The 23,967-nt window shown below is 36.6% G+C and overlaps 1 long non-coding RNA gene across 3 annotated transcripts; it reads left to right on the top strand.

Annotated features, from left to right (window-relative positions):
* Positions 1-20,799: 20,799 nt before the first annotated feature.
* On the top strand, positions 20,800-23,555 carry LOC122039627. Of its 3 annotated transcripts, none has more exons than XR_006128281.1 (4): positions 20,800-21,403; positions 21,483-21,615; positions 21,730-21,802; positions 23,271-23,555. It is a non-coding gene; the product is annotated as an uncharacterized LOC122039627 (long non-coding RNA). The 3 variants fall into 3 exon arrangements; XR_006128282.1 differs by lacking the exon at positions 23,271-23,555 and adding an exon at positions 22,081-22,477; XR_006128280.1 differs by lacking the exon at positions 21,730-21,802.
* The last annotated feature ends 412 nt before the right edge of the window (positions 23,556-23,967 follow it).

Genomic DNA, 23,967 nt, shown 5'->3' with positions numbered 1-23,967 from the left:
TATACATAGAGGAGTGTCTACTTTAACATTCTCGAGATCCGACATCATTTGGACGAGCAGGATTAAGCGAAGGGCATCGCTTCAAAGGTATACCTTATGATCTTGTAGATCTAATGTAGATCTAGGAGTAGAGAAACTCGTACACGAATTTTAAACTTCGCACGGATCTGGTGGCATGAGATTCGGGGTTTCCGCAACGCAAAAAGGCGATTTTTGTGGCCCGAAATTCCCTACAAGATGGTGGTTAAACCTCCATTATCGGGCTAAAATAATTTTGCCTTTCTTCTTGTTGATTATCTTCGAAAAAATTTTGGGCGTTCCTCCGGCTGGATATTTGATAATGTAAATTTGAATAGGCTATTTCATTGAACTTTCTTTCAAGTTCTTCCAATGATTTTACCAGATTATTTATCCTTAAATAAGTTGTAATGGAATGACCTATTAGTTTACAAGCCTCACAATAACCTTACTCCAGCTACTGATTATAGTTGAGGAGGGAATCCCACAAGGAATGGTCAAATAGTGATGGACAAGTATTGTAACGCCCACCCTTCTTACCCAACCAAAGGTGGCGCTACGTTCTTATACTACTTACGTACATGCTTTAGTTATAACAGCGGAAGAATAAAAACTTTAAAGAATTTAATTTATTAAGCATAATATCACATATTCTGATTTGTTCAAATGTGCATATATTGATCATATAACTAAAAATATTAATTTGTCCGAATCGTTCTTGCCGAGCCACCACCACACACATCACTATCTGCTCCTCCTGCTGCTCCGTCGTTCCGAATATCCGTCCCCCATATCTGCGGTACAAGGAAAGTAAGCTATGAGCACTCATGGCTCAGTAAGTTTCTTTCCTACTCACTAAAACCGAATTCATATCATTGCATATCAATATCATGCGAGGTATCATAAGCATACGACATACAAGGGTATCATATTCATATTCATATAATATCACATGACATTATATCTAATCATCAGATAATTCAAGCACATATGTAGGCAATGCATCATGAATTTGAAAACTTATACTTATAAGTACTTGAAATTAATATCATCATTAGAGGGGATCCCGGTTTGTACCACATACATAATGCGCGCGCTTCATAGGTAGGTCCAAGGTAGCAAGTCTTGAACCCTACCATGCATACATACTAGGCCCGAGTCTTACTCCATCGACCTAGGGCATTCAGAGGCCCATTACTGACGAGGCCCGAGTCTTACTCCATCGACCCCGGGGCGTTTACGGAGCCATTACTGACGAGGCCCGAGTCTTACTCCATCGACCCCGGGGCGTTTACGGAGCCCACCCTTGGTACAAACCATACAAAAAAAATAACTTATCATGCATAACTATCATATCATGTCCCTAACAATCTTTCATGCATTTCCTTTTTCATTTCTTTTCATTATGTATAGCATTTCCTATGCTATAACATATCATGGCATATTACATAATATAATTTCATTTCTTCTCATTATGTATAGCATTTCCTATGCTATAACATATCATGGCATGTTACGTAACATAATTTCATTTCTTCTCATTATGTATAGCATTTTCTATGCTATAACATATCATGGCATGTTACATAACATAATTTCATTTCTTCTCATTATGTATAGCATTTCCTATGCTATAACATATCATAGCATATTACATAACATAATTTCATTTCTTCTCATTATGTATAGCATTTCCTATGTTATAACATATCATGGCATATTACATAACATAATTTCATTTCTTCTCATTATGTATAGCATTTCCTAGGTTTCTTTCCTTTTTTTTTTCTTTTATTTTCCTTCATGGCCGAAACCTACCAGTCCTTAAGCTAGGTTTCTTAAGTGGCCTAAAGCATGGAAAGCCTAAGTAAATATCATGGCAAAAGTTACTAAGAACATCATACACAAAATTGGATCATAAACAAGCTAGGACTCTTGTGATCTTACATGTCATAAATCATGTAACTAATTTTCTACATTCCAATTAAACATGAGAGCATTAATCGTCTTTCATAACATAATATCACAGAGGTCATTGAGCATATTAGAATTTTGTTTAAGCTTCTCTAAACTATCACCTTACCATGGCCGAAATATTAAGAGTAAGGTTCATGAGTTTCTTTCAACATACAAGTATACAACTCTTAAGAACTTTATATCATGTCATATAAGCATAGTTATTTTAAATTCAAGGTCCTCCTAACCCTAAATTCTTTCTTGGCCGAAACATGAGAGTGGGGTTCTTTTGGTTCCAATCAACTTCCAAGCAAGAAAACCATAGGAAGGTCCTTAGCATTTCATAGAGGGAAACTTGCACTAGTTTGGTTAGACAATAATTTTCCTAACCTATTTACAATATTTTTGATTGAAATTCTAGGGTTACATACACCTCTGATCATGCATCATATATGTATACAAACATAGGGAAAAACTTTCTTTCAAGGCATAGAAAAAAAAAATCCGAAAATCACATGAAAGCCTTGTACCGCAGGTGAGGGGAAGCTTACCTTCTTTGCTTAAGTTTCCTAGAGTTGTGAACTTGCTTGTGGACCTTTCTTCCTTGCTTGCTTTGCTCGGCACCAATGGAGGAAGAAGTGGCTAGGTCTTTTGGTGGAGAGGAGGAGGAAGAAGAGGAGGCTTCTTCCTCTTGTGTTGCTCGGCAACAAAAAGAAAGAAAGAAGGGGGAGAGTTGTTGCTCTCGGCAACAAGAGGAAAGAGGGAGGGAGAGTGCTCGGCACAAATGGAGGAGAGGAGGAGAGTGAGTTGAGGATGAAGCCCCCCCACCTCCATGCCTATTTATACTAAAGTGAGGGGAGGAAAACTTGACTTGATTCATCCTCCTCATTTACTTCTCCTCTTAATGAGAAAGAATATGCTAGAGAAATGCTTCTTGAGTTTCTCTCTTTTCTTTCTCTTAATTTCTCTCCTTTCTTTCCTTTAATTATAATTCCCATCTCTCCTTTTACAATATTCACTACTATCACACTTGGTTAACACATGCATGCATCCACAAGAGAACCAAGGATCAAATTCTTCTCCTAACATATTTTTGTACAAAATAATTCATGTATATGCATTATGCATAAATATTTCATACATGCATATATAATATCTCATATCGCTTTTGTTTACATTAATTCCTTGCATTATAAATCATGTATAGAACTTTATATTCTCAACTTTATTTTCTTTCATAAAGTTTTTAATCATCTAAATCCTTCCCATCGTAACATTCAACGTAGAATATTTACACCTTCTTTTCACTACCTTCAAACTCATTATCCTTACTTTCTTATCTAGGCTTTCTAGGGGTGTTACAAGTATTCCCCACATGACCTATTACAAAACAAAAATCACAAAAAATAATATAAGAATTCACATTAGCATTTTGGTTGAACCTATGAATTAGAGCAATCAACTTCGCCTTCAAGGAGTCCGTTTCTATATAAAAGGGAACGTGTTAGAAATAGATGGACAATAAGCAACAAAATTAAGTTAAAAAACAAGAAATAAAATGCAAGAAAGATAATAAAATGTAGAAAAAGAAATATCATGCAAGGATGAGAAATAAGGCATAAAGAATAATGAATGGAAGAATAAGGGATAGATAATGAAGATGCAAGAATAAAAGGTAATGAATAAAGAATTAAGAATGGAAGAATTAAAGAATTGTCTAGAGAAACTCTAATGTAAACTAACTAGATTTAAACACTCAGTGTCTGACAATGCCACTAAAAACTTGATGTGTGTAATCGTAAACGCACGGTCGTCGTCAAGTAATAAAATTTATAAGTCGATCCCACAAGGATTGAGGATTAAATGCTAATTTGATTTACACTTTAAATTAAGCTGGACAACAATTGATAATCATTTGTTTTTGGTTTTCAACTAATATGTGAAAAATAATAGAAATGAAGATAATTGAGGAAGTCCTTGGGTTAGAAGATATTATAGGCACTAGGTTTCATTGTAATGGTGAATGATGTGCTATGAATTCACCCTTTCCTAGTTTTCCAATTGTATGTTTGTAAGATAGTCCAAATTACTATCGAATACCATCCCATGATGGTGTATCAGAGTATTCCCCTGTCAGTAACCAGGTATGCCATCAAATGAAGAAGTAACTTAGAGAGTCTAGATTTTCAATAGAGAACCTCCTCTCACAAGGCCTCCTCCGAGTGTACGTCTCTAGATTACGTAGATCACTTGTATAGCATATGATTAGGGGAAGCCCATTAGGTCAAGCAATAGACTTATACATACATAGAATTGTTCTCCCTTAGGAGGTTACATTCCATATAGAAAGATAGTTACCTTAGATACTCAACGTTGAACAAGTATCCTAAGGTCATGCCAAGCTATATCAGAACATACACTAAAAAGAGGCAACAACTTATGTATCAATTTAATGAAAATTCAAGTTCACACCCAGACAAAGACACACAACAATGTATCTAACTTAGAAATTAGATCTATGTATATAGAAATGTAATCTAGATAGATAAATTCATGTTCATAAGGAAAGTCTAATTGCTAGCATTTAATCAAACAGAACAAGTATCATACAAGCTTCATCAAACAAGGAAATTGGCAATTCAATAGAGTTTACAGCATCCACACATTATAATTACTTCATATATCCTAGAACAATAAAAATCTAATCCATAATTGGAAGATCTATAATCCAAGGACTCAAATTCATAAGAATTTCAAGAACCCTAAAGAAGGGAATAAAACTTATCCTTGATGTTGAGTGAAGCTCTTAGATGAAGATCTTGGAGTGCCAATGAGGATGGAGTAATAGGACAGCCTTGGATCGCCTAGATGATGCCTTCGAGTGTAAGGATTTGATCTCTATCGCCCATTCTTGCCTTGGATCCTCCTCCTCTTTGAAGGAGATGAAGTGCTCCTTATATAGAGGTGAGGCACGGGGTGGTCGTGGCTGGAGGCACAACCAAGCCACTCCCTGTGCATTTGGCCATGCCATTTGGCACGGCCAAATCCAAATTGGCTTTGGTTCTGGGCACCAAGTCGTGCCATATGGCAAGGCCAATGCTATCTTTGGCATCTGGTCATGGTAAATAACACTGCCAAAACAGAGACTGCTCTATTTTCTCTATCTGGGCCATGTCATTTGGCATGGCCAGTTCTTTAACCCTATAGTTTTCCAACTCTTGGAAGCATGGTCATGCCCCAAGGCATGACCTATTCCATTTATTCTTTGGAGATCGGCATGGGCAAGCTCTTGGCCATGCTCTAAGGCATGGCCATGTCTTCACTTGTGCTAGGTCTGCTTCCTGATCGTGCTATTTAGCATGGCATGCATCCTTTCTTGTTCCTTGGTCGTGCCTTTTGGCACGACCAACTCCTGGAGCTTCTCTTGGTCATGCCTCAAGGCATGTCTAGGTCTAATTTGTTTCTGAAATGGTTGTTGCTTGTGCTCCTTGACTTTGGCACTCCACTCCTTTGCTTCCCTCACCACGAGGAAGACATGGCTAGGTCAGAGTTTTTTTTTCATGTTGTCTCCTTTTAATAATTCTGAATTCTTTACCGCTCCAAACTGTTCCTGAAAATGAAAATAAACACCGAGTAGATCTTTGAATGTGAAATAGTAATTATGCTAAAATATGGTAGAAAAAAGGGTGAAGAGTACATAGATCATAAACATGAAATATAAGTAGATATGTATCAAATAGTGCAAAATAACATATATAATCTATGCACATCATGTAAAATATTGGAAAAAGGCGAATATTAATAAGGGAATTTTCCGGAATTTTTGGAAATTTTTCGGGAATTTTTCGGAGCTCATATGGACGAGTTTACAGGGATTAAACGAGGTTCCAGGAAAGCCTGTTTAGGCTATCCCATTTAAGTGAGGAAAAGTTTTATTTTATTTTTCTTATTTCTATTTCTTTTCCTTCCTCGTGCTGTGCTCTCACCCGATGCTCGAGCCTTCTTCCCCGCGCAAACCCCAGCCCTAACCGCACGGCGGTTTCCTCCACCTTCTCCTTCATTTTCTTCCTCCCGAGTCGCACACCCGAAGCCTTCTTCTTCTCTTCATCTCCCTCGCGCGACGACAACCCCAATCTGCTGGCCACAGCCGAGCCCTAGCGCCGACCACCGGAAGCCTCTACCTTCCTTCCCCTCTGATCTTCGCGCCGATCGCCCTCTCCCCCTCCCGCACGAAGCAGTTCCGACGTCGGAGTAGGGGTGTTGCTGTTCTTGCTGTGCCCTAGATCGCCGGCGTGGAAGGGACAATTAGGACTCCGAGGGTAAGCTACCGATCCTTCCTCTTTTCTGATCTATGATTGGTGCCCTAGATTGTGTCTTCTTCCTCGGTTCTTACTCTTCCTCTCTGATTGTCGGCAATCCTAGGTCAGGTCTTGGATCCTTTCTTCATTCTTATTAACCCTGGTACGCTGCTTCGCGGATTAGATCGGATCGGGAGACCTTTCTGGAAGCAATCTATTGAGGTAACATTGGTAATTATGTGGATTCAGGGACTTTGATGAATTCTTCCTCATTAGGATAATCTTCTTGCTTGATTCATTACTTGATCCGATTGAATAGGGAAGGATTTCAGTAGGATTGTGTTCTGTGAATTTTTTTTTGGCTCCAGCAGCAGCTTACCTTGGTTACGATAGCCACTTCATCTAGTAGCTTTTCTGATTTCAGTAATTATAGTAGCTGAGATAGAGGTAAGGAACAGGGAATTGGTACATGATCATGTGTAGATTTGAACTAGGGTTATGTTTGTATTTGAATTAGGTATGATTTGGATTTAATTTAGGCAGGTTGAGGAAGTTGGTTTGGGGTTTTTGCCCTAAATAGTTCTAAGGAATTTTATTTAGTTATTTATGTAAATTGTAGCTAAATAAAATATATTTATATTGTTTGACACAGGACTTTGACGCGAGATGAGCATCTCGATGTCGGAATTAGACATTCCTATTGGAGGCGGGTACTTTTGACTTTATGTCGTTTGATATACATAGTAGTGAATTCAACAAATTGTATTAATTATGTTCCTCATCCTGTTTCGGTTAATCACTACCCAAAACTTGTTACATGCTTGATTGATTGCTTGGTTTGCATCTCATGTATACTTTACCTGTTTATACATGCTTGTAGGTGTAGTGATATACCATGCTTCACCATGTTCAGGACCTAGATTGTATACCTTATCTGATCTGTGTACCGTTGTTTTGATTCATTGACTTATGGTGCACTTTCTATTTATATACATGGTTTAGCTCAGGATATTTTGTGGTTAGTGCCATGCACCATTTGCATGATTGCATGCTGTGCGATAGTCCGCTCCATTATTGTTGAGCACATCGCCAGTTACATGGATCTGCACACACCACCACTCTTGGGTTAGTGGTCGATTCAGGCAGTGTGTGTTGCAGCAGGGACTTTGTTTGACTCCGTTGGTCCGCTCATGGGTAGTGTGATGCAACGTGTTAGCCGGCAGGGATTCCTCCCCGTCATCGTGTACCGGGAGTTAAGAGCATTGCGCTCCCCCATTTATGATTTGGGGTAGGAGGATAGGTGTACTCCGACAGCATCCCATCCACTCAGTCACTCATCAGGAGTAGTGACGACAGAGTGCACGGTTGTCACAGCCCTACCCACTCGGCCTCACTATTGTGTGTGAGATGGTTGACTGACGTCAGGGGTGACCAGGACGCATCATTAACATCATATGCATGATGCATTTATTGCTTGTGTTTGTGTTTGCTGCATTTATATGCTGCATATTGTTTGGATACTTATGTTTGACATGCATACATGATTTCCATATCACTCGGACTGTTTGTCCTTATACCCAGGTCCTGGTTAGTACAATTTCTCTCCTGTTTACTTCAGATGCATTTTTATCTTTCTTATATCAGGAGACTGTATGCATGATTAATGCTAGGTGTTATTTTCCTACTTTGTATATCAGTTGTACCTGCTCAGTGTTGGACTCACCCTGCCTCCATTGTTGTTATTTTTCAGGTTGATGTTGTCAGGAGAGAGTTCCAGTTGCTAGTCCCTGCAGACCTCGAGGATATTATTGGTCTTTTGGTTTTCTTACATAGACTATGCTAAATTTGTTTTGTTTGATGATATGGATATGGTATGGATTTTGTGATGTCAATGGATTTGATTTGGTTTTACTATTACTACATGCCTGCCTAGACAGCAGAAGAGGTAAATTGATCTTATCGTCGGATTTGTGTTTTATGAGTGTAGTTGAGTAGGGTGGATTTTGAGTCTTCTTATCATTGCTTATTAAATTGCGTGGAATGTCTGTATGTTGTATTTTATTTCTGTTATTATTCCAGCCGCATGTGGCTGTTGGTTGCTACTCGGAAAACCTAGAGGTTCCACTGTACAAAATTTTGTACAAAGGTCTGAACCTTTTTCCTAGCTACCATGTGTTCTTTTAAATTAAATTTTGGATCGCCTGCGGAACTTAACACGTTTGATCCAAAACTTAATCTATTTGTTCTTTTAGGTTTTAACTTGGATCTCCTGTGGAACTTAACATGTTCGACCCAAGTCTCCTTAAGTTATTAATTCCATTAAATACTAATTTCCATAAAAGGTTCCCAGTACTGACGTGGCGAGGCACATGGCCTTCTTGGATATGGGAGCAACCACCACCGACTAGACAAAACCTTTAATAGAAAGCTAATATTTAATTTCCTAAAATAACTTTAGGTTAACCAAAGAGAACAATCAAATCACAAGGAAAAGAAAGAAAACAAAAGAACACAACATCGAAAAACATATTCGAAATACTAGATCATAAGCCTCTTGTATTTGGTATTATTTCCATAAATAACTAGCATGATGCGGAAATAAAAATTACTAATTATACCTTGTAGAAAAACCTCTTGATCTTCTACCGTATTCCTCTTCTAACCTCGGACGTTGTGTGGGCAACGATCTACCAAGATGAGAAACCACCAACCACCTTCTTCTCCTCCAAGCAAGGTTCGCCACAAAGGAAGAACTTTACCAAAGAAGAAAATCAAAATACTAACCAAGCTCCAAGAGATGCTAACTTTCTCCTTCTTCTTCTTCTTCTCCAAGTAGTATCCGGCCACCACAAGAACTCCAAGAGAGATGAAGTATTCGGCCACCACAAGAGGAAGAGAGGGAGAGGGTAATGGCCGGCCACAACACCAAGGAAAAAGGGAGAGAAAACAATAGAGGTTGTCCCTCATGAAGGCACCCCTACCCCTTCTTTTATATTCCTTGGCCTAGGCAAATTAGGAAATTTAATTACAATAAATTTTCCTTAATTTCCTTGACTTGATTTAATTGAGAGAAATAAAATAAAATTTCCCAAATCAATTTCAAGTGGCCGGCCACATCATTGGAAAACAAAAGAGGACAAGTTTTAATCAACAATTAAAACTTCCTAATTTGTTTCCGGAAATTTTAAAAAATAAAATTTCTCTTTAAAATCTCTTCATGGTTAATAAAAGGAAATATCTATAATTTTAATTTTATTAACATGTGAATAATTTTAAAGAGAAAATAAAACATCTCTCCAATCTACAAATAAGGAAAGAGATCTAATCTCTTTCTTTAATCTTTTGTAAATCTTTTACAAGAGAGATATTTTAATTCTAATTCTCTTTAAATTATATCTTCCACATTATAATAAAAATTAAAATTAAATTTCATTTTTAATTTATTTTGGCCGCCCTACTAGATTGGGTTCAGGCCGGCCACCCAATAATATACCTAGGCCGGCCCTAGCTTGGTTCCCAAGCTAGCTTGGCCGGCCCCTTATTGGTGGGTATAGAAGGTGGGTATAGGTGGGTATAGAACTCTATAAATAAGAGGCTACGATAGGGACCGAGAGGAGGAATTGGTTTTGGTCTCCCGATAAAATTAAGCATCCTGTGTTCGCCCCGAACACACAACTTAATTTTATCAATAATAATTCATTCCACTAGAGAACTATTATTGAACACCGCACCAATCCCAAATTACATTTTTGGGCTCCTTATTATGAGTGTGTTAGTCTCCCTGTGTTTAAGATATCGAATGTCCACTAATTAAGTGAGTTACTGACAATTCATTTAATTAATATCTAAGTCCAAGAGTAGTACGACTCAACCTTATTGTCATGTCGGACTAAGTCCACCTGCAGGGTTTAACATGACAATCTTTATGAGTTCCTCTTGAGGACATTATCAACCTAGTATCTCTAGGATACAGTTTCCTTCTATAATCAACAACACACACTATAAGTAATACCATTTCCCAACTTATCGGGTTTATTGATTCAACGAACTAAATCTCACCCATTGATAAATTAAAGAAATAAATATCAAATATATGTGCTTGTTATTATATTAGGATTAAGAGCACACACTTCCATAATAACTGAGGTCTTTGTTCCTTTATAAAGTCAGTATAAAAGAAACGACCTCAAATGGTCCTACTCAATACACTCTGAGTGTACTAGTGTAATTATATAGTCAAGATAAACTAATACCTAATTACACTATGACCTTCTAATGGTTTGTTCCTTTTCCATTTTGGTCGTGAGCTACTATTTATAATTTATAAGGTACTGATAACATCATCTTCTGTATGTGACACCACATACTATGTTATCTACAATATAAATTAAATGAACAACTACAAACAAATGTAGACAATTAGACCAAATGTGATTCTTTATTCATAATAAATGTTTACAAAGCTTAGGCTTTCAGTATACATTCCAACAATCTCCCACTTATACTAATGACTAAGCTGCCATATCTTCTACCATACATCTGATTCCCATTCCCTCCACATGCCGATCGAAAGCTTTCGCCGGAAGGGCCTTAGTGAAAGGATCTGCCAGGTTATCCGCTGATGCAATCTTGGTGATGACAACTTCTCCTCGCTTCACAATATCTCGTATCAGGTGGTACTTGCGCTCTATATGTTTACTTGCCTTATGAGCTCGTGGTTCCTTCGAGTTTGCAACTGCACCACTATTATCACAATAAATTGTGATGATTTTAGGCAAACCAGGAATCACATCTAAGTCCATTAGAAAGCTCCTGAGTCATACTGCTTCTTTAGCTGCCTCAGTGGCTGCTACATATTCAGCTTCCGTGGTTGAGTCCGAAACGCATTTCTGCTTAACACTCCTCCATGAAATGGCTCCACCTCCTAAATTAACACATAGCCTGATGTAGACTTACTGTTATCCCTATCTGATTGGAAATCTGAATCCGTGTAACCCACAGGGAGCAGATCGTTTGCTTGGTAAACTAGCATATAATCTCTAGTCCTTCTCAGGTACTTCAATATATGCTTTACCGCAGTCCAATGTCCTTGTCCAGGGTTACTCTGATATCTGCTGACCATGCCCACGGCAAAACAGATATCAGGTCTCGTACATAGCATTGCATACATTAGGCTTCCTACAGCCGAAGCATAAGGAACTGCTTTCATGTCCTCTATCTCTTTTGATGTCTTTGGAGACATCTCTTTAGATAGAGCTACTCCATGTCTAAAAGGTAAGAAACCTTTCTTGGAATCCTGCATGCTAAAACGAGCAAGGATTGTATCTATATATGAAGCTTGGGATAGACACAACATTCTTTTCTTACGATCCCTTATAACTTTGATCCCAAGAATGTGTGCACATTCTCCTAAGTCCTTCATATCAAATTGTTTGGACAACCATACCCTTACGTCTGATAATACCTTGACATTGTTGCCAATTAACAAAATATCATCTACGTATAGTACAAGAAATACCACCACGTTTTCGTTACACTTTTTATATACACAAGACTCATCCGGACTTTGAATAAATCCATATGACTAGATTACTTCATTAAACCGGATGTTCCAAGACCTTGAAGCTTGCTTCAGTCCATAAATGGACCGATTGAGCTTGCACACTAGATGCTCTTTGCCTTTTTCAATGAACCCTTCTGGTTGCTTCATATGGATGTTCTCTTCAAGACTTCCATTAAGGAAAGCTGTCTTGACATCCATTTGCCAAATCTCATAATCCATATGAGCAGCAATGGATAAGAGTATCCGGATAGACTTAAGCATGGTTACCGGTGAAAAGGTCTCCTCATAATCGATTCTCTCTTTTTGAGTGTACCCTTTTGTAACAAGCCTAGCTTTGAAGGTTTCTACCTTCCCGTCTGTCCCTCTTTTCCTTTTGTAGATCCACTTGCATCCAACGGCTTTTACACCATCAGGTGGTTCTACAAGCTCCCAAACCTTATTAGAGTACATGGACTCTATTTCAGAATTCATTGCCTTTTGCCAAGATGTTGTATCTATATCTTGGAGTGCTTCGTCATATGACCGGGGATCAGGTTCATGTTTACCCGGGATCAAGTCCGAAGACTCTCCCAAAAACATGAATCTTTCAAGCTGCCTCACAACCCTCCCACTACGACGAGGCACTATCTGTGGTTGTGTATCATGTGTGACACGTGTTGCAGTCTCTTGTGGTACTTCATCTTGTACTGTTGGTACTGAAGTAGACATGTCCTCTCTAAGTTCTTCTAAAACAACTTTACTACTGGGCTTGTGATCCATTATATAGTCTTCTTCTAAAAACTGGGCATTGGTGCTAATAATGACCTTCTGGTCTTTAGGACTATAAAATAAACCACCTTTCGTTCCTTTGGGATATCCTACAAACACGCGAACTTCTGTACGAGATTCTAACTTATCAGCATCTGGTTTCAGTACATGCGCTGGACTACCCCAAATCCGAATATGTCTTAGACTGGGTTTTCGCCCATTGCACAATTCTATGGGAGTAGAAGAAACTGATTTAGAAGGTACTAAGTTCGAAATATATTCTGCTTTCCGAGCATATCCCCAAAACGAATTTGGTAATTCGAATAACTCATCATCGATCTAACCATTTCCATAAGAGTCCTATTCCTTCGTTCTGCTACACCATTCTGGGGTGTTCCAGGTGCGAACAATTGGGATTGAATCCACCTCGATAAGTAATTCCTAAACTCTCCTAAGAGGTATTCGCCACCACGATCGGATCAGTAGTGTCTTGATACTTTTACCTAGTCGTTTCTCCACATCAGCCTTGTATTCTTTGAACTTATCAAAGCACTCAGACTTGCGGCGCATTAGGTAAATGTATCCATATCTTGAATAATCGTCTATGAAAGAGACAAAATATTTAAAACCTCCTCTTGCCTGGACAGACATAGGACCACACAAATCAGAGTGAACCAACTCTAACACTTCTTTGGCTCTATACCCCTTGGCCTTGAACGGCCTCTTGGTCATTTTACCTTCCAAGAAGGATTCACAAGTTGGAAAATTTTCCAACTCTAATGAACCCAAAAGTCCATCGGCTATAAGCCTCTGAATCCTACTTAAGTTAATATGACCAAGCCTTAGATGCCAAAGATATGCTTGGTTCATTTCCGAAGGTTCTTTTCTCTTATTAGAATTAGAAGATGAGTTATAAATTTTCATGTTTTGCTTTGTGGAAGAAATTGGATTTAAAGTATATAAATTGCCAACTAATGCACCAGAACAGATAATCACTTTATTTATTTTAATAACTACATCGTTACTAAAAGAAACTGAATATCCATCTAAAAACAGTTTAGAAACTGAAATTAAATTCTTTCTAAAACTGGGTACATAAAGACAATTTCTTAAAACCAAATTCCTATTTCTACTAAAAGATAAGTAGACGTCTCCCACTGCAACAGCTGCCACCTTAGTAGCATTGCCCATGTAGACGGTAATTTCTCCTTCAGATAGTCGTCGGGTTTCCTGGAACCCTTGCAAGGAATTGCAGACATGATCAGTGGCTCCCGTATCTACACACCAGGTGCTGGTAGATAACACCGCTAAACATGTTTCAACAACTAGAGTATGAGATATACCTTTGTTTTGGTTCCTACGAGGACAGTCCGCCTTCCAATGTCCTGCCTGCTTACAGATGAAGCACTTGCCCTTCGGCTTCTTCATTCCAGCTTTAAATCCCGTACTCTGAGATTTATTCACTTTCTTTGCTGAACCAGCTTGTTTCTTCTTCTTCTTTCCTTTCGGTTTAGAAGTAGAACCATTTTCAGCATAGTGAATTTGAGCATTGTGACGAAATAATCCTTCTGCTGCTTGAAGTTCTGTCAGTAGTTCCGCTAATGAATAAACCCTCTTATTCATATTATAGTTCAGGCAAACTGCTCAAAACTTCTAGGTAGCGTTTGGAGGATCATATCGATCTGGGTTTCCCCATCAATTTCTCCTCCAAGGATCTGTATCTCGTTCAGATAAGCCATCATCTTTAGGATATGATCCCTTACAGGAGTACCCTCTTGCATGGTGGCTGTCATTATCTTTCTCATGGCTTCTTGCCTAGAAGCCCTATCTTGATGACCAAAGAGTTCCTTGAGATTGTTCATAATATCATAGGCTGTTGGTAAATCTTGATGCTGATGTTGCAATACATTTGACATTGAAGCCAAAATGTAACACCGCACCATCTCATCTGCTTTTACCCATTTCCTATGATATTCAATCTCCTCTTGGGTAGATTCACCAGTAGGTGCATCAGGGCACTGCTCAGTCAGTACATATTTATAGCTTTCAGCAGTAAGAACAATGTCCAGGTTTCTTTTCCAATCTATGTAGTTTGGTCCAGTAAGTCTATTCTATTGAAGTATGATGGACAGTGGGTTGAAAGACATCCTAAGAATCACAAATAACTTTTGGTCAGAACTCTAAATTTAGAATAATATTGATTCCTCAAACAATACTATTTTATATTAACCAACACCTCATAACACCGTGAATTTTGTATGCCACGTTAGTGTGGACGTATACAAATTCAACATTTGTAAAAGGAGGGTTTTAACCCATTAATTTTATTATCTTGTCAACCTAACTTTTTGACAAATAAAATTAATAGTTGGTATCATTTGGTCACACAAATAATAGCAGTGACTCCGTTGGGGAGGATACTATTAGATGTGTCTAAGTGTATACCATTACTTGACACTAAGTCCATTAATAATATTATGCCCCTTCCGTTGGGGAAGATCACACGCTCTTAATTAACTTCCTATAGTCATCCAAAAATGGAAGTCTGTTCTAGTGATCCGCAAACAAGCTCATCCGTTATGGAGGAAGGCACTTAGAGCCAACGCGCAAGCTTGTTTGCATCACTTACAAACCAATAATGGAGACCATGGGATTTATTTAAAATCCCTCTCCCACTTAGTTATTTATAAATGAGGAATTTTAACTATGCTAGCCTACTTAAACTTGTAAACTAACATGCACACACACAATATAAAAGCAATAAATAGAAAATTTAATTTTCAACTATTATGGCTTTTATCTCTAATTGTCCTCCGTGTGTTGTCATCCCAAGCTGCTGCCATATTTGGCCACCGCCATCGGGTGTCGCATCCATCTTGCTCCTAGTTCCGCTGCGCCTCTGGTCCTTAGAAGGTTCCACGCTTTGCAAGATTCGATCCATGACATAAATAGAATTTTACATTTTGATCCTATATTCCATAAAAGGAATGTACATGTATCTAGATCAAAAATAAAATCCTAATAAAACTAAATACAGCTCCTGCTGTATTTTAATACAATCATGCACACACATATAAATTGCCCTTGACATGTCCAAGGGTCCAATCACACACATAATTAACTAAAAGCCATAATAGTTGGATCCTGCATCCACAAAGTTAGCACATCCTACTATTATCCTGCCTAAATTATGTATGACATGTGCATAATTAAACTAAATACCAAATACACAGAGGCAAAACCCTAGCTCTGATACCAATTGTTGGTTGCTACTCGGAAAACCTAGAGGTTCCACTGTACAAAATTTTGTACAAAGGTCTGAACCTTTTTCCTAGCTATCATGTGTTCTTTTAAATTAAATTTTGGATCGCTTGCGGAACTTAACACGTTTGATCCAAAACTTAATCTATTTGTTCTTTTAGGTTTTAACTTGGATCTCCTGCGGAACTTAACACGTTCGACCCAAGTCTCCTTAAGTTATTAATTCCATTAAATACTAATTTCCATAAAAGGTTCCCAGTACTGACGTGGCGAGGCACATGGCCTTCTTGGATATGGGAGCAACCACCACCGACTAGACAAAATCTTTAATAGAAAGCTAATATTTAATTTCCTAAAATAACTTTAGGTTAACCAAAGAGAACAATCAAATCACAAGGAAAAGAAAGAAAACAAAAGAACACAACATCGAAAAACATATTCGAAATACTAGATCATAAGCCTCTTGTATTTGGTATTATTTCCATAAATAACTAGCATGATGCGGAAATAAAAATTACTAATTATACCTTGTAGAAAAACCTCTTGATCTTCTACCGTATTCCTCTTCTAACCTCGGACGTTGTGTGGGCAACGATCTACCAAGATGAGAAACCACCAACCACCTTCTTCTCCTCCAAGCAAGGTTCGCCACAAAGGAAGAACTTTACCAAAGAAGAAAATCAAAATACTAACCAAGCTCCAAGAGATGCTAACTTTCTCTCCTTCTTCTTCTTCTTCTCCAAGTAGTATCCGCCACCACAAGAACTCCAAGAGAGATGAAGTATTCGGCCACCACAAGAGGAAGAGAGGGAGAGGGTAATGGCCGCCACAACACCAAGGAAAAGGGAGAGAAAACAATAGAGGTTGTCCCTCATGAAGGCACCCCTACCCCTTCTTTTATATTCCTTGGCCTAGGCAAATTAGGAAATTTAATTACAATAAATTTTTCTTAATTTCCTTGACTTGATTTAATTGAGAGAAATAAAATAAAATTTCCCAAATCAATTTCAAGTGGCCGGCCACATCATTGGAAAACAAAAGAGGACAAGTTTTAATCAACAATTAAAACTTCCTAATTTGTTTCCGGAAATTTTAAAAAATAAAATTTCTCTTTAAAATCTCTTCATGATTAATAAAAGGAAATATCTATAATTTTAATTTTATTAACATGTGAATAATTTTAAAGAGAAAATAAAACATCTCTCCAATCTACAAATAAGGAAAGAGATCTAATCTCTTTCTTTAATCTTTTGTAAATCTTTTACAAGAGAGATATTTTAATTCTAATTCTCTTTAAATTATATCTTCCACATTATAATAAAAATTAAAATTAAATTTCATTTTTAATTTATTTTGGCCGGCCCTACTAGCTTGGGTTCAAGCTAGGGCCGGCCACCCAATAATATACCTAGGCCGGCCCTAGCTTGGTTCCCAAGCTAGCTTGGCCGGCCCCTATTGGGTGGGTATAGAAGGTGGGTATAGGTGGGTATAGAACTCTATAAATAAGAGGCTACGATAGGGACCGAGAGGAGGAATTGGTTTTGGTCTCCCGATAAAATTAAGCATCCCGTGTTCGAACACACAACTTAATTTTATCAATGATAATTCATTCCACTAGAGAACTATCATTGAACTACCGCACCAATCCCAAATTACATTTTTGGGCTCCTTCTTATTATGAGTGTGTTAGTCTCCCTGTGTTTAAGATATCGAATGTCCACTAATTAAGTGAGTTACTGACAACTCATTTAATTAATATCTAAGTCCAAGAGTAGTACCACTCAACCTTATTGTCATGTCGGACTAAGTCCACCTGCAGGGTTTAACATGACAATCTTTATGAGCTCCTCTTGAGGACATTATCAACCTAGTATCTCTAGGATACAGTTTCCTTCTATAATCAACAACACACACTATAAGTAATACCATTTCCCAACTTATCAGGTTTATTGATTCAACGAACTAAATCTCACCCATTGATAAATTAAAGAAATAAATATCAAATATATGTGCTTGTTATTATATTAGGATTAAGAGCACACACTTCCATAATAACTGAGGTCTTTGTTCCTTTATAAAGTCAGTATAAAAGAAACGACCTCAAATGGTCCTACTCAATACACTCTGAGTGTACTAGTGTAATTATATAGTCAAGATAAACTAATACCTAATTACACTACGACCTTCTAATGGTTTGTTCCTTTTCCATTTTGGTCGTGAGCTACTGTTTATAATTTATAAGGTACTGATAACATCATCTTCTGTATGTGACACCACATACTATGTTATCTACAATATAAATTAAATGAACAACTACAAACAAATGTAGACAATTAGACCAAATGTGATTCTTTATTCATAATAAATGTTTACAAAACTTAGGCTTTCAGTATACATTCCAACAGTGGCTGAGGTATATGGAGATGTAGAAAGTTTCAGATTGTCCGCCATACAGGGGAGATGCTGTCGAAATTTCTTCGGACAAGGACTCCTCCGGGGCGTGACACATCATGCCAAGGAAACTTTGTCAAAGATATGTCTAGGCTGAATCATGTGTATTCTACTTGGTGCACTAGACTTAGTGGATCTGGCCAAAACTACCCCTATCAAATATGAGTTAGTTAGACCAAAACCTAGTATTAAGTTTTCTGGGCAGGAATATTTTGGGAAGTATTCAGAAAGTGGTCCACTATTGATACATAAGAAGGTCATATGCCTCACCATTAACTGAAAACTTACCCTTAGAAACCTTTCCTGATTAACCCAAAGCAAAATTTCATTCTAACATGGGTTAAACAATCTTTTTGATAAATTTTTAATAACTCAAATCAATTTAAATAATATAAACTTTAATCAAACAATCGCATTGTTTAATTAAATCTAAAAATAATTAATTAACCAAAAGTCTAAATCTTAAATTTAAAACCCAACTAAAAAGTTAATTCATAATGAATCAATAAATAATATATTAAAACTAAATTACAATTTAATAAAAATATTTTAATTCAAAATTAATAAATATTTTTTAATACCTAACAAATTAAACCTAATTTAAATTAAAAATTAAAATTAAATAAAACTTAAATCAAAATTAAATAAAACTTAATTCAAAATTAATTCAAACTTAATCCATAATTAATTAAAACTTAAATAAAAATTAAATAAAATGTAATTCAAAATTAATTCAAACTTAATCTATAATTAATTAAAACTTAAATCAAAATTAAATAAAACTTAATTCAAACTTAATCCAAAATTAATAAAACCTAATTCAAAATTAATCCATAATTAATTAAAAATTAAATTAAAATTAAATAAAACTTGTTTCAAAATTAATTCAAACTTTATTCAAAATTAACTAAAACTTAATTCAAAACTATTTTAACACCAAAATAAAAAACTTATTAAAAATTAATTAAAAAACTTAAAACTTAAAACTTAATTTAAACTTAAGTAAAAACTAGTTAAAAATTAAAAATTATTAATTCAAAATTAAACTGACACTTAATTATCTTAAATTTAAACTTAAAATTTAAAACACTTAATTCTTAAACTTTGGTCTAACTCCTACGTTATATGTAGGAACCCAAAGTTTTAGACAAATTGATTCTAGACAGTGGCTGCTCCAAATATGTGACTGGGGATCAACACAAATTCATAAATATAAAGTTCAAAAACCTAAATCAGTTACCTTTGAAATAATGACAAACTAAAGGTAATTAGTACAGGAGAAATTCAATTACAGTCGAATATATCAATTAAGAAAGTATTGCTTGTTGAATATTTTCATTATAACTTACTTAGTATAAGTCAATTATGTGACTCTAGATTTAATGTAAAATTTTTATTTTTCAAATGCCTAATAAGTTACACTAAATCATCAAACATATTCTTGAAAGGATTTAGAGATAACAATATTTACTCTATAAATCTACCAAAAATCTCACCCAAGTGTCTTTTGATACAATAAGAAGAAACATGGTTGTGGCATAAGAGATTGGCTCACACCCATGTTAGAAAATTACTAAAATTATACAAAAATAGTTTAGTTAGGGGTCTACCTAAATTAGGAATTTATAAAAATGAAAACTATAATCCTTGTCAACATGGAAAATAAATTAAATCAACACATAAACTAACTAACCAAAATAGAACAAATAAAATACTTGAATTATTACACTTAAACTTATTTGACTCTCATGGAGTTAAATCATTAAATGGAAGTCTTTACTGCATAGTTATAATAGATGATTACTCCAAATATACTTGGGTAAAATTCTTAACTCATAAAAATAAAATTTTTGGAATATTTAGTAATTTCTATAAACAAATAGAAAATGAAAAAGATATCAAAATTAAGAAAATTAGAAGTGATAATAAAGATGAGTTTAAAAATCAAAATTTTACAAACTTATATCTAGAAAATGGTTACCATCATGAATATTCATGCTTCAAAATCCCACAACAAAATGGACTAGTAGAACGTAAAAAGAACTTTACAAGAAGCTGCAAGAACAATGCTAAATGAATATAATTTATCTTAATATTTTTGGACCGAAACCATTAATTTAGCTTGTTACATCCAAAATAGAATTATAATAAATAAATTTCTAAATAAAACATCATATACAATTTATTTTAATAAAATCCCAAACATAAAATTCTTAAAAGTATTTTTGTAAAATATGACATCCAAATAATAATTAAATAATAAGTTTATTTAACAAATAATCTTATTGAATTTTTTAGAAATTTTTAGAAATTTTCTAGGATTTAAATGGAGCTCGTATGATATATTTTATATGGATAAAATAATATGCATGGGAAAAATCTATTTAGAAATATCCAAATATGGGAGTTGATCAAGGAAGTAATCTAAACTTTAATATTGAAAAACCTAAGTTGTTTTATTTATTTCCTTTTCTTATTTTTCTTTTTCCTATTTCTTTTCCCGAGCCCGATCCTTTCCTCGTCGCTCCCTCTTCGTTGAGCTCGCGACGTTGTGGCCTAGCCAACTCGTGCCGCCCGAACTTCTATCCTCGTCCCGATTCTCTCCTCTCACCACTGCATATCACATCCTCTCGATCCCCTCTACCTCTTGCAGTGGTGTTTCCATCTGGTCTTCGTCACCGACTAGAGGAGTAGCTACCAGCGCCTCTGCGTACCTGAAGCAGCCGTCCACTTCGGTCATCGGCTCGTATATCTCCTCCCTCTCTATCCGAGCCATCCCACCCAGGTGAGTTATCGGCCAAGGGAAGAGGTCTCGATCTAGCCATCGATCCACCCGATCACCACAAGCACCGATTGAATGATGGTTACCGCTGTCACCAGGAGGGGCAAACGACGCAAGAGAGGTTGAGATGCTACCCTCCCTCAGCTTGGGGTCCCAAATCAGAGCGATGAATCCTTGGATTCCCTGCCTCTGTTGTGTTGTTCCTGTCACCGGAGTTGTACCACAACCATTGTCCCAGCACATAGTCGCAACTGACATTGCTACTGGCTCACCATCGCTGCACTTCTTTCCGATCACTCACCTTGCCATCACGGATGCGTGGCTAAGGTTGGTTGTGACTTGGATGTTTTTGTCAACGTTATTTTTGTGTCGATGTATTGCTTACTTGGTCATAACGGTGGTGCAGATCATATGTTTGATGAAATGTCTAATTCCTCTTGATGTCGCTGTTTGTGTCGTCAATGTTGTCATCGACCACCATCTTTCGTGAGTAGTTGTTGGATTAATGAACAACCCTGGAGAAGAAGAGGGAGCCATAGGTAATAAATTACTTGATCTAAATTTGGTTGATCTGCGTTAGATATTCAGATGTGATATGTTGATTAGAGGTTGGTTAGCAATTGCTTTGGATTATTATTCATATGTTTTGTTAGGAGGGATGGTGATTTCATCTTCTCTGGCAGAGAGTTATAGCAGCTATGGTCATTAGCTGGGCCATCAATTCCGGTGAGTGGGTAGCATTGATTTATGTGTAGTTTAATCTATTCGATTGTGGACTTAGTTAGTTGGTGTGAGTATTTATGCTTGGAATTGATTAGTCTAGAGGATGAATAATTTAGTCATGGATTAGTTTATTTGAATTGAGCTACAGATTGGGTTATGGGATGATAAGAGTTTATGGATTCTTAATCAGATTGTTGTTAAGGTAGCTATTTGGTTCATGATGGATTTAGCTAACTAGTTCATATTTGACTTAGTTATATTATGCATGATGTGATTTGTAGGATGTTGATTCGAGATAGCATCTCGGTATGGGATTATTTAGCATGATCATTAGATAAAGGCGGGTACTTCTTGCTTTATCAATTTAGTACATTGATCTTAGTGCATGAGCTAAAAAATTCAAATAGTTACTGTGTTCATCTTGACTCCACTCGTATTTTTCTTGTACTTGAAGCTTATCCACTTGATCTTTGAGCTACTCATTTCTGTATCTATACAGTCTCTCGTTGCTATCTATGATATTTAGAAAATACCATATACCTGATACTAGATATTATATACTGGATACCAGATACTAGGTAGTAGATATTGGTTATATGGATACTGGATACCATGTTTACTTGTTTTGGATGTTGTATGTTTACATACCTTACTAAGCATGCTGGCTTCATGTAGCATACCTGTTTTCTATTTATATATATATGATGACCACTGCATTTTACGCATCATGTCATTACATGCATGCCGGCGACCATGTCTCCCTTATGGTTGAGAGGGTCGTTGGCCAGGGCCGCACGCTCGACTACTCATGGGTAGTGGTAGCTAGAACGTGCCGCTTGTCTGTCATGCACTCACTCGGTCACTCATGGGTAGTGACGGCTGGAGTTGTGAGCAGCAGAGACCCTATTACTACGTAGCTAGATAGCTACTATGTAAACTGTCCACTCGATCATTCGAGAGTAGTGGCGGCTGGAGTGTCGTACAGTTGTCATCGATCCGACCTTTCGACCATACAGGGGTCATGGTGTAGAGGGGTGGGTGGGGTGGTCATCCGTGCATAGGTTGAGATATATTATTATACCTGTTGATGTTGTTGCTTACTTATGTTGCTATTGCTTACTTATGCTGTTGTTGCTTACTTATGTTGATATGTTCACATAGGTTGAGATATATACCTAAGGTATGTGTTTAGACACTGGTTTGCTTATTGGTAATATGTATATACCTTACATGTTACCCATGTAGTTATGAGCAGTACTGTAGCAAGTCTTTGCTACACCTGACTGTCTATTACTAGCCTAGTATATGGTTTCAGGTATGGGCACTTATTATGATATCACAGTATCTGCTATATTCCTTACGAGACTGTATACCTTTGTATCTCTAGTTCTTTACTATTCTCATGCACTATCTGTCTATTACCCGCTGAGTTTGAGTACTCACCACCTCGTAAACTGGTTTATTTCGCCAGGTAGCAGGTAAAGGATTTATGGAGTCGCCTGGAGATCCTGTCCACTAGTCCCATGTTACGCCAAGCTTCCCGTACCGTTAGTGCTTCTATAAGATTTATTGGTTTTGTACTTGTTCATGTATTTGTATCTGTTATATGGAGCTTTGTTTTGTGGTATCTTGTATATGTTTTGGTGATGATGTGTCAAGCCGAGTCAGTTCGCAGTTAGTTGTTTTGTTCACTTCATGTTCGTTATTTTGTGATTTCCACTGTGTTATATTTCAGCCATGTGGACTGCATTATTAACTACGTGGTTGTGTGTATGTTCCAGTCATATGTGGCTGATGTATTTCGTATGTATGCATGCCTCATATTGTCACCGGTATAAGGGAGATATTGTCAAAATTTTTCAGTAGGGACTCCTCTGGGGGCGTGACAATTTGGATGCAATGTACACATTTAAAACCTTAAAGCTTACTTATGAAAACTTACCTCGAAAATCCAACAAGGAACTTTCCTTGGATATTCATCTACAAGTAGAGTCTATAGGGTTTATAACAAATCCACTTTAAAAATTGAAGAAACAACAAATATCATTTTTTATGAAAATATTAATAACAATTTAAATAATGAAATAATTAATCTTTAGAAAACCAATAATCAATCTAATTCAACAAATCAAGAAGAAGAAGAAGAACTAACACAAAATGAACAAATA

This window comes from Zingiber officinale, chromosome 2A (assembly GCF_018446385.1).
Source record: "Zingiber officinale cultivar Zhangliang chromosome 2A, Zo_v1.1, whole genome shotgun sequence".
NCBI lineage: Eukaryota > Viridiplantae > Streptophyta > Magnoliopsida > Zingiberales > Zingiberaceae > Zingiber > Zingiber officinale.
Note: the sequence above shows the minus strand (reverse complement) of the source record. Positions and strands in the feature narration are given on the sequence as shown.